Source organism: Phalangium opilio, unplaced genomic scaffold (assembly GCF_054372755.1).
Source record: "Phalangium opilio isolate 3A_F unplaced genomic scaffold, DU_Popi_V2 ptg000098l_1, whole genome shotgun sequence".
Lineage (NCBI taxonomy): Eukaryota > Metazoa > Arthropoda > Arachnida > Opiliones > Phalangiidae > Phalangium > Phalangium opilio.
In genome coordinates this window covers 1,134,494-1,145,927 of record NW_028324201.1, presented here as the reverse complement: position 1 = coordinate 1,145,927, position 11,434 = coordinate 1,134,494, and the positions used below count along the sequence as shown (strand labels likewise).

Genomic DNA, 11,434 nt, shown 5'->3' with positions numbered 1-11,434 from the left:
TTGCTAAGCCTCGGTGTTCCACGGGTATTCCAAGGGGAAATTGTTTATGGTGCGTGGCCGTTGTGAAAGTAGGTGTGCGCGGCGCACTTATAACAAGCGCGTCGCTTACGCGAAGCCTGGCCTTTTCATAGGGATGGGTACCGGCTAAGTTCAGGCCGTTGTGAAAAGAAGGTGTGCCGGCGCGGATTTTCCAGCTGTGGCTAATTCTCGGGCTTTGGAGGATTACTTTACCGGGAAAGGAGAGAGTTTTTCGCCGGAGTGATAGGAGTTTTGCCGGCTTGTGAAAAAGTAGACAGGTGTGCTGGGAGTGTATGAGATAGGTGTCCTAGTATCGGAAGGGGTTGTGAAAGAATAGACAGGTGTTCTGGAATAGTATAAGAAAAAGTGTGCCAGGTGTGCTATCGGAAGGGGTTGTGAAAGAAAGTATAGGTGTGCTGGGAGTAAATGAAAAAGGTGTGCTAGTATCGGAAGGGGTTGTGAAAGTAAGTATAGGTGTGCTGGGAGTAAATGAAAAAGGTGTGCTAGTATCGGGAGAGGTTGTGAAAGAATAGATAGGTGATCTGGAATAGTATAAGAAAAAGTGTGCCAGGTATGCTAGAAAAAAGAGGTTGTGAAAGAAAAGACAGGTATGCTGAAATAGTACAAGTTAAAGGTGTGCTAGTATCGGAAGGGGTTGTGAAATAAAGTATAGGTGTGCTGGAATAGTAGAAGAAAATAAGTTGTGCTACTAAGGGAAGAATTAGTTGTGAAAGAAAAGACAGGTGTGCTGGGAGGAAATGAAAAAGGTGTCCTAGTATCGGAAGGGGTTGTGAAAGAATAGACAGGTGATCTCGAATAGTATAAGAAAAAGTGTGCTAGGTGTGCTAGAAAAAAGACGTTGTGGCTGGTATGGTATGCTGAAATTGTACAAGTAAAAGGTGTGCTAGTATGGGAAGTTGTGAAAGAAAAGACAGGTGTGCTGGGAGTAGAAGAAAAAGGTGTACTAGTATATAAAGAGGTTGTGAAAGAAAAGACAGGTGTGCTGGGAGTAGAAGAAAAAGGTGTACTAGTATATAAAGAGGTTGTGAAAGAATAGACAGGTATGCTGGAATAGTTCAAGAACGACGTGAAGCGCAAAATAAGCGAGAAATATTAGATTTTGTTTCCTTTACATTGAAAAATGAGTTTGAACGATTTAAATTTGGCGCTTGACAGTGGCTGGATTACCCCATTGGTCTAAGTGAAATGAGCGCGCTACCTTGCGTTAGATTCTCGAAGCTGAAAAGGTGTGCCTTTTCCTAAGCCTTGGCACGCCGCCTTCGATTCAATGGGAAAGGAGTCCCTCCGGTACCGGTTGTGAAAAGAAGGTGTGCCGGCGCGGCCACGGGTTTCCAGCTACCGCAAGCTCAGCTTCGGTCTTTCTAGGAATATGATGTTTTTTTAGGATTTTAGTAAAATAAATTCGATCCTTCATGTTTTTGATGATTTCATCAAAATAAGTGTGTACCGGCTGTGTTGGTTGACTTACTTCAGTGCTTACTTTAATGCTTATGTTAATTCTTTGTATTTGCGGGAATTAGCAGTGTGATAAAAATCACTAAATTGCTTTTAGTATGTGCGGGGTGGCATATTGCATTGTGATAAAAAACGACTTTGGAAAGGCCATGCGAAATAGGTATTTTTTGGGCGTTGTGAAAAGTGTGCCTTTTAGGGTCCATCATTACGAGGTACCCCACCTCACCTCAGAAGAGAGAGGAAAGATCTGGAACCACCACCCACCCTCCCCTTCCCGACGCGCACCACTCAGCTGCAACTGGATATTGTAAGTGGGAGAGGAGAGAGTAGAGAGACTTTTCCGTAGGCTGCCTGGCGCGCGCCAAATAATTTTTAGCAATGTAATTCTAGAGGGCCGGTAGGCCCTTCTAGATAAGATCCCACACCCTCCCGTAATGTTAAATGAAAATTCACAGATTTTCGCCGATTTTCCCATAGGAATAACATGGGGTTTTTGGTGCTCCTGTACATCGAATCATTTAAAAACTACATAGCCGTTAGCTTTCGGAATACTTTTAAATTAACAAGTAACTATTCAAGGTGTGCCTTTTTCAAGTTTCATCAAATTTAATTAAGTCTAAGTATGTTAATTTAATTAAAAATGTAAGTACCTCAAAAGATTATTCTACAGCAGACGACGCTAATTGTTCGTTACTCTACAGTAGAGGACGCTTATTTGCCATTTCACCGCCTTGAAACTTTAACTTAATATTTTTCAATAAATATAACACTATATTTATTAAAAACTTCTCTGGCGGGTCTAATTTTCATTTAATTATGTGTCTCGGTTGAAATTCTATACTTAAGATACCTTTTTAATTTATATTTTAGATGTTAGTTTCGACCAAGGCTTAAGTTGCCTTACTTAGGCCATGGATTTATAATAGAAGCTTACGCATCATGGATATTTCCCTGTAGCCTTCAGTAAGGCATTTGATTTTAAACACATTTATGGCACAAAAATTCGCGCGGGTGGGGACTGGGGGGCTGATGACGTAGAAATTGAGGCAAACTTTTTACTTTTGGCGCGCTTGCGCGCGCGCTATTCAAAATTAGAACTCGATCACGTGAAAAACTTCAACCCCCTCTGAATTTGCCTCAAATTCTACGTCACAAACGCGCGTGCCAGGCTGGTACTATTTCAGACGAGGAATAAATGTTGCGCGCGTTTTAAGGTGAGTGAAATATCCAGGAAGCGTAAGCTTCTATTATAAATCCATGCTTAGGCAGACTATTGAGTGAGTCTATGCAATGGGTGATTGTAAAAGCATTAAGAAGAGTAGCTCCACAGTCAATAATTCACATCGAAAACAGACTTGCAGGAGCGAGAAAACGCTGAGCGCAGAGGAAGTGAGATGGAGTCTCATGGTGAAACCGTTTTAGTCCAAAGCTCGTTTGTTCCACCGCTCATTAGTTCCACCGCTCGTATGTTCCAAAGACCGTTTGTTCCACCGCTCGTTTGTTCCAAAATATAGTAGGAAAAGATAGAATTATAGTCGGAAATACGCCCAAAACTGTATTTGCATGGAAAAAGTGTATTTGCCTGGAAAAAGTGTATTTGCCTGGAAAAAGTGTATTTGCCTGGAAAAAGTGTATTTGCCTGGAAAAAGTGTATTTGCCTGGAAAAGGTGTATTTGCCTGGAAAAGGTGTATTTGCCTGGAAAAGGTGTATTTGCCTGGAAAAGGTGTATTTGCCTGGTAAAAGTGTATTTGCCTGGAAAAGGTGTATTTGCCTGGAAAAGGTGTATTTGCCTGGAAAAAGTGTATTTGCCTGGAAAAGGTGTATTTGCCTGGAAAAGGTGTATTTGCCTAGTAAAAGTGTATTTGCCTGGAAAAGGGGTATTTGCCTGGAAAAGGTGTATTTGCCTGGAAAAGGTGTATTTGCCTGGAAAAAGTGTATCGGAAGAGGTTGTGAAAGAATAGACAGGTGATCTGGAATAGTATAAGAAAAAGGTCTGCCAGGTGTGCTATCGGAAGGGGTTGTGAATGAAAGTATAGGTGTGCTGGGAGTAAATGATAAAGGTCTGGTAGTATCGGAAGGGTTTGTGAAAGAAAAGACAGGTGTGATGGGATAGTACAAGAACGAGTGAAGAGTAAAATAAGCGATAAATATTAGATTTTGTTTCCTTTACATTGAAAAATGAGTTTGAACGATTTAAATTTGGCGCTTGACAGTGGCTGGATTACCCCATTGGTCTAAGTGAAATGAGCGCGCTACCTTGCGTTAGATTCTCGAAGCTGAAAAGGTGTGCCTTTTCCTAAGCCTTGGCACGCCGCCTTCGATTCAATGGGAAAGGAGTCCCTCCGGTACCGGTTGTGAAAAGAAGGTGTGCCGGCGCGGCCACGGGTTTCCAGCTACCGCAAGCTCAGCTTCGGTCTTTCTAGGAATATGATGTTTTTTTAGGATTTTAGTAAAATAAATTCGATCCTTCATGTTTTTGATGATTTCATCAAAATAAGTGTGTACCGGCTGTGTTGGTTGACTTACTTCAGTGCTTACTTTAATGCTTATGTTAATTCTTTGTATTTGCGGGAATTAGCAGTGTGATAAAAATCACTAAATAGCTTTTAGTATGTGCGGGGTGGCATATTGCATTGTGATAAAAAACGACTTTGGAAAGGCCATGCGAAATAGGTATTTTTTGGGCGTTGTGAAAAGTGTGCCTTTTAGGGTCCATCATTACGAGGTACCCCACCTCACCTCAGAAGAGAGAGGAAGGATCTGGAACCACCACCCACCCTCCCCTTCCCGACGCGCACCACTCAGCTGCAACTGGATATTGTAAGTGGAAGAGGAGAGAGTAGAGAGACTTTTCCGTAGGCTGCCTGGCGCGCGCCAAATAATTTTTAGCAATGTAATTCTAGAGGGCCGGTAGGCCCTTCTAGATAAGATCCCACACCCTCCCGTAATGTTAAATGAAAATTCACAGATTTTCGCCGATTTTCCCATAGGAATAACATGGGGTTTTTGGTGCTCCTGTACATCGAATCATTTAAAAACTACATAGCCGTTAGCTTTCGGAATACTTTTAAATTAACAAGTAACTATTCAAGGTGTGCCTTTTTCAAGTTTCATCAAATTTAATTAAGTCTAAGTATGTTAATTTAATTAAAAATGTAAGTACCTCAAAAGATTATTCTACAGCAGACGACGCTAATTGTTCGTTACTCTACAGTAGAGGACGCTTATTTGCCATTTCACCGCCTTGAAAATTTAACTTAATATTTTTCAATAAATATACCACTATATTTATTAAAAACTTCTCTGGCGGGTCTAATTTTCATTTAATTATGTGTCTCGGTTGAAATTCTATACTTAAGATACCTTTTTAATTTATATTTTAGATGTTAGTTTCGACCAAGGCTTAAGTTGCCTTACTTAGGCCATGGATTTATAATAGAAGCTCACGCATCATGGATATTTCCCTGTAGCCTTCAGTAAGGCATTTTGATTTTAAACACATTTATGGCACAAAAATTCGCGCGGGTGGGGACTGGGGGGCTGATGACGTAGAAATTGAGGCAAACTTTTTACTTTTGGCGCGCGTGCGCGCGCGCTATTCAAAATTAGAACTCGATCACGTGAAAAACTTCAACCCCCTCTGAATTTGCCTCAAATTCTACGTCACAAACGCGCGTGCCAGGCTGGTACTATTTCAGACGAGGAATAAATGTTGCGCGCGTTTTAAGGTGAGTGAAATATCCAGGAAGCGTAAGCTTCTATTATAAATCCATGCTTAGGCAGACTATTGAGTGAGTCTATGCAATGGGTGATTGTAAAAGCATTAAGAAGAGTAGCTCCACAGTCAATAATTCACATCGAAAACAGACTTGCAGGAGCGAGAAAACGCTGAGCGCAGAGGAAGTGAGATGGAGTCTCATGGTGAAACCGTTTTAGTCCAAAGCTCGTTTGTTCCACCGCTCATTAGTTCCACCGCTCGTATGTTCCAAAGACCGTTTGTTCCACCGCTCGTTTGTTCCAAAATATAGTAGGAAAAGATAGAATTATAGTCGGAAATACGCCAGAGAGAGTAAGGATGACGGTATAAACCCAAAAATTTTACCCCCCTTCTTTCCCCCCCTTTCAGGGGGGGGGTAAAATTTTTGGGTTTATACCGACATCCCTGGGGTGGGGGGGAGATGGGGGGAATTGATGACGTCACGTGATGGTGTTGCGGGGGAGGAGAGGGGGGAATTGATGACGTCACGTGATGGTGTTGGAGGGGGGGGGGAATGGGGGTTGAATTGACGTTGTTGGCGGGAAATTTGATTTGTTGAGCCACCTGGTGATGGTTTTCTTGATGACGTCGCGTCTAATTTTTGATGACGTCACGTGGCTGGTACCTGTAGGGATAGGCTTATGCTATTGTAGATCCTGAAAAGGATAGGCTTATGGTAGGTTATTCTAGGCTTATTATAATGGCTTATGGTAGGTTATTCTAGGCTTATTATTATTAAGAATCGAATTTTAGTCAAAAACTTTTAATGAACACAATCAATTCCAATTAATTCGCGAATGTACGCGTCGTTATTTAAGCAAATGTAGAATAAATTATATAATTGTAGTTTACGCGTCAAGTTTTTGTCACGAACCAAGTTACAAAAATCTTCGAAAATGCTCGAAGGAACTATACACGCTGCTAGGAAATTTTTAACACGGTCGTAATCATTGTGAGACATAGTACCGCGACTTACATAATATTTTTGATATATATCATTCATGCGTTTTACAATAGCTTCGTACATGCATTTAATAACTTCCGCTTGATCATTTAAAAGCTTGAAGTGAAATCTGATAAAACTAAATTTCTCGTTCAGTTTCCCTGCTTCGGCCTTTGTTAGAGTGAATACGCTACCATCGTCGAATACTATGCTCCCCTCCATAACGGTTATTTTTATTTTCAAGTTCAAGTAACGATAATTACCCAGGTCGCCAGTTTCCAAAGCTGAATAGATCTCCGTCCACTCCTCCATAAATTCCTTCAAAACGTCTTCCGAGATTATAACAATAGTCCCGTCCTTTTTTGTCAAAAGCAGGCTTGGCTCGTACCCAGTAACCCCAAACACCGCCGAGCAATCAGCCCCTAGTCTTACACGGGCGTTCACGCGGTAAACTCCTACTTTGGCGGACATCCTTACGGCAGGTCTTTACGGTTTAAAAGGTTACAACTGAATGATCTTTATTGCGTGATTTTCTTGAGTGCGTAGTTGATAATTAGCCTAAGGGCATATTGACTGATGCTTTTCTGTTTTTTATTGTCCTTTATTGGCCAGGTGGTTGTATATCAATGGAATCTGAGTGATTTATGACTCACACAAACGTGTTAAGACATTCCATCGGCTTTTTATTTATACGTAATATTTATACGTAACATCGTTCAGACTGGTCTATGGCCATAAAAAGGGACAGAACTTGAACAAAAGAATTTATCCCCATCCGTTTTTATTTTTACTATAAAGACGTGTTTTAATGGGTTTAGGGGTATGGTCGAATCAGTTGTATTGTTATGAATTGAATCTATTTTCGGATTTATTACTTTGTTAGTCGGTGACTCTTCCTACCACGAAACATTTAATTGTTTCCAGGTGTTTGCCCCTAAGGCATTATCCTGACAAGTCTCAACATGTTATGTATTTGTTGCGTTACCCGAAATTAAAGTAATATTTTTAAAATACCAAAATGCAAATTCAACTAGAAATACAGTTACTAGGATGAAAGTAACGGCCAGTATTTTCCCTGGCTTTGAAAGAGCTTCGCGAATTAACGTCTGCTTAGTAACCGCGTCCATTACAATCTAACCTTTCATCCCCTTATTTGGGATATAAATAGCGTCTGATTTGGTCCGGACCTCATTTGATTGTTAGACACCGCCAGAGTTAAATTAATAATAAATTAGTTAAATATTTAAAAAAACCTCCTCCTTAAACTTGATTCAAGCCGTATCTGAAGATGTTTTTTTTCCTATACCGGACTAATAAAGCGCCGTTGGTAGGAAGTCGAACCCTGGAATGGAAACTCAAATGTTGTTGAAACAACACAGAGCTGGACGCATTACCTCCAGGCAACCACACGGTTTGTTAATAAGCTCCTTTTACACTTTTTTTTTAGTCGCCGTATATGATTTTGATACTGTTTAGCAATTTTCATATCGTTAATTTTTCGATTTGCGGTAAAAGCTTTTAGGAAAGCTTTCGTACTTTTCTTCTTACTTCTATGAATAAGATAGAGGGCGCTATACTGCCCACATACGCTACTTTCTAACCTCTGAAGTTGTCGTTTACCAAAAGTCCATTTTCTGCAGTTTAAAGATAAAAATCTTCTTATACTAGGCAGAAATGGTGGCAAACCGTAGCTATCGAAATAATACCCTACACGAGCTCCGTCTATAAAGACCGATACCCAGTGAGACCCCTTTTCATAGTGCTGATCTAAATTTATAATTAACGATGCGGGATATTTGGTAACCTTAGGTAACCTATTTGACGCGAAAACACCCAAAAAGTTGGGCGTATCTGATAAAGCGAGAATCAAGTCTACGGTGGTAGTTGCTGACATTTTAATAATCTACAATTACGTTTCTATTTTTATCGATTTGAATCATGCTTTGAAATTCGGCGTATACAATGCAGACTGCGGCTTCCGACAAAGGTTTAGCGAATCCCATGTCCAATCTTAATTTTCCTTGCTTAACGGGGTTCCAGTGGTTTGTTTCGCTAGCAGATAGGTCCGGTGTCAGATCAAAAGCGTAGAGGGTTAACCCGTTGGCAAACTCGTTGGGAGTAATATCGTTACCGTCGTCTTTATAATGAATACCCGTGCCCGCGAACAATGTTTGATAAGCTTGTATATACAAGTTTTTACCGAAATCAGGAGTCAACGGTTTCGAGGGTATTTGTTCGTTATCGAGGTACAGAGACAAAAAATTTAAATCCCAAGTTTTAAAGTTAAAGGGATTCAGAGCGTAACTGCCCTTGAACGCCGCGTTGGAAACTATTCCAATAATGACGCGATTAGGCTGAGGGCCTAGATATATATTGTTAAAACTCTCGGTGCTACTTCCGGTAGAGATAGTTTTAGTTTTAAGTTCGGTGCGCGTAAAATTATATTTGGCAGTACCGTTATTAAGCGCGGCTTCATGCGCTAACAATATTTTAGGACTGAGCTTAACTTTACGTACCGCTAGTGCTGCGTCTAGTATCTTGACTTTACAGTTTTTGAGAGTGGCTGTTTCTTGGCACATTAAGGCAAACTCGTCCTTGTTGCGAGTAAACACGACTTTAAGGTCCACACCGTTTAAGAGATATTCGGGAATATTAAACACGTCACTAAACACTGGTGTAAAAAATTCAATCACGGCCGATTTAGCAGTTTTAGCCATTCGGGCGACGAAACCTTTATTTGAATAGTCGTCGAACTTTCCGGCTTCGTCCTTTTCCCATCCGGCCATCATGAGGTGAGATTTTTTAGCCGCGGGTCCGTAATTTGAGACAGTTTCGATAAAAGAAGTGAAGGCGTAGTTTTGAGCGGCTGAAGAAACTCGGGTATTGTTCAAGAAAACATCGCAAGTTCTCCACAATGCGTGGCCAGCATTGTTCACGAAAGCTACCACGGCGGCATCAGGAAGATCACTTCCATCTTCGTTGGTGATTTTGACTTTGTTGTAATGCATGGTGTGGGCTACATCGATGTAGTTATCTCCATTGCCCGAGATGAGGTATTCGAGGGTAGAGCTATCACCAATGGCCGCCAAGGGTTTGGCCCATACACCTTGAGCATGTTCGACACTAGTTTGAATCGGCACAGGGGCAAAAATGTCCAATTCACTCTTAAGAGCTTGGAGAGAAAACATGATTTTTTCAGGAGCTAAATATATCGCGTGGCGTCTGCTTTGAATGACGGTGATAAACTGACAGGCGTTTAACTTTGCGTCTCTTTATCTTTAATCCTGAACCTTGCTGAGCAGCAGTCATGTTCTCATAAGTTTCCTGCAATCTCTTTTTCGCTGCACTTTTCACATTCTGACCTTGCATTACGTCACCAAGAATCTTTTGTCCCGTACTAATGGCTCTAGGTGCCAGATACTTTGCACCTCTAATTAATAAGTGTCGTGCCCATCTAAATAACCCTTTCAGGGCGCTTCCTATTCCGTGTCCTTTTTGGTGTGGTGTCCCGACAAATACTTTTGACACCCCTCCACCCCCTACCTGATCTAAATAATACCTCCTATACTCGCAACGAGACTCTAATGTTTGGGGTTTTGGCATGGTCTAAAGTGTAGTTTACAGGTCGACGTTCCAAACTCGAATGACGCGGCTTGGCCTAAACTATTCCTTATATCAATGTCTATAGTATCAAAGTAACGTTTAGCAACTTTAACGTAATGGGGAGAGTTAAATGATTTAGTTATAGTCGAACCGTGAGGTTTTTCGCTGTCTACGCCTACTATACGAAGTAGCGGGGCTACCGTATCGCCTATAAATTCATTAGCTACTATATCGGAATAAATAAACAATTGGTCGGGAATATAATAATTTAAATTAGCGGGAACAGAGCTTCTATACGATTGGCTGGTTTTATCTGAAGGGCAAGAGAAAGACGTACTGTGGCCTTTTGGGGTTTTAAATCCTAATATCCTTTTCAAAGTGGGAGAAAGAGCCACGATACCGTTAGGTTGAATAGTTAAAGAAATGTAATCAGAGAGGGGATCCGAATCAAATTTAAACTTTGAACCGTATTGAAAGCCGTTTAACCCTGAAGCTATTTGTTTAAGTAGGGCTTCTAATGATTTGTAATAACCCCCGGGAACTATAAAGGCCTCGGCTTTAACAATAGGCTGTGATTTTCCGTCCCGACCTTTTTTATTTTCATGCGAGACCACCTGCACATGACCTTCCTCACTGGGTATGTTAAAAAAGGACATTGGGTACAAAACTTCTACTAGAGCAACCTCCCAGTCATCCCCGATCAGCTCTATAGCCTGGGGCAACTTGGTAGTGTACGAAGACGTCTTGTTGTTGTCATAAATTTTCATGCTAGCGTTGCTCGGTAGCGTTAGGTAAAAGGGAGACTGCATCTTTAGCCGGAATCCAAGAATTCATAGAAGGGGGATAGCCTAGCCACTTTACAAAGAGCTCCTTTTGTCCTCTCCTAGTCCGCTTACGAATTACTTTCTCGATCTTGTACGTCTCGGGTCTAGCTACCGACTGAAGTTCCATCCCGTAAAACACCCCCTTTATTGGTTCCCCGTTTAAATCTTCTAGTTTGAATACAGGAGGGCGTCTGTCAATTTTCCCCACTATTTTAAAAACCTCTATTGTGTAAGTTCGCTCGTACCCTTTTTCAAAAATCATCTTATTCCTACTTACTCGGACGTATTCGCCCACCTTTAATTTTTTCCCGTAAACTTTCTTTTCGCTAAAGTACTTTCCGTATACATTTTTAAAAACCTGAAGGACATTGGTGCCCGTAACTTCCAAAGGAGTCATTTTTATCGCGGAATGCACCGAGTTATTGTAAGCCTTAACCAGGTCATCTAGAACATCTATATATCTATTGGTATTCTTTTCTGTAAAATACCTGTACATGCGTGACTTTAAAGTTTGATTTAATCTTTCTACCATACACGCTTTTATATCGTCATTTTCAGTTGTAAAAAATATAACCCCTTTCTCCTTCAAGTATCCCTGTAATTGGGAATTTCTAAATTCAGTACCCTTATCCGTTTGTAATTTCCTAGGAACCCTCTCTCTAAAGACAGACTTAAAAGCCTCAACCGTTTCAACACCGCTTTTGGATTTTAAAGGTACGGCCCAGGCTTTTCTGCTAAAGCAATCTATTGCGGTTAATATGTATTTGTACCCGTCGTTGTACTGACTCAAAGAACGCATGTCGTTCAAATCC

The 11,434-nt window shown here is 41.0% G+C and overlaps 1 long non-coding RNA gene across 1 annotated transcript in view; it reads left to right on the top strand.

Moving 5' to 3' along the window:
* The window catches only part of LOC149632686 (uncharacterized), a 356,891-nt gene that overhangs the window by 309,635 nt on the left and 35,822 nt on the right, over positions 1–11,434 (top strand). The window lies entirely within an intron of this gene.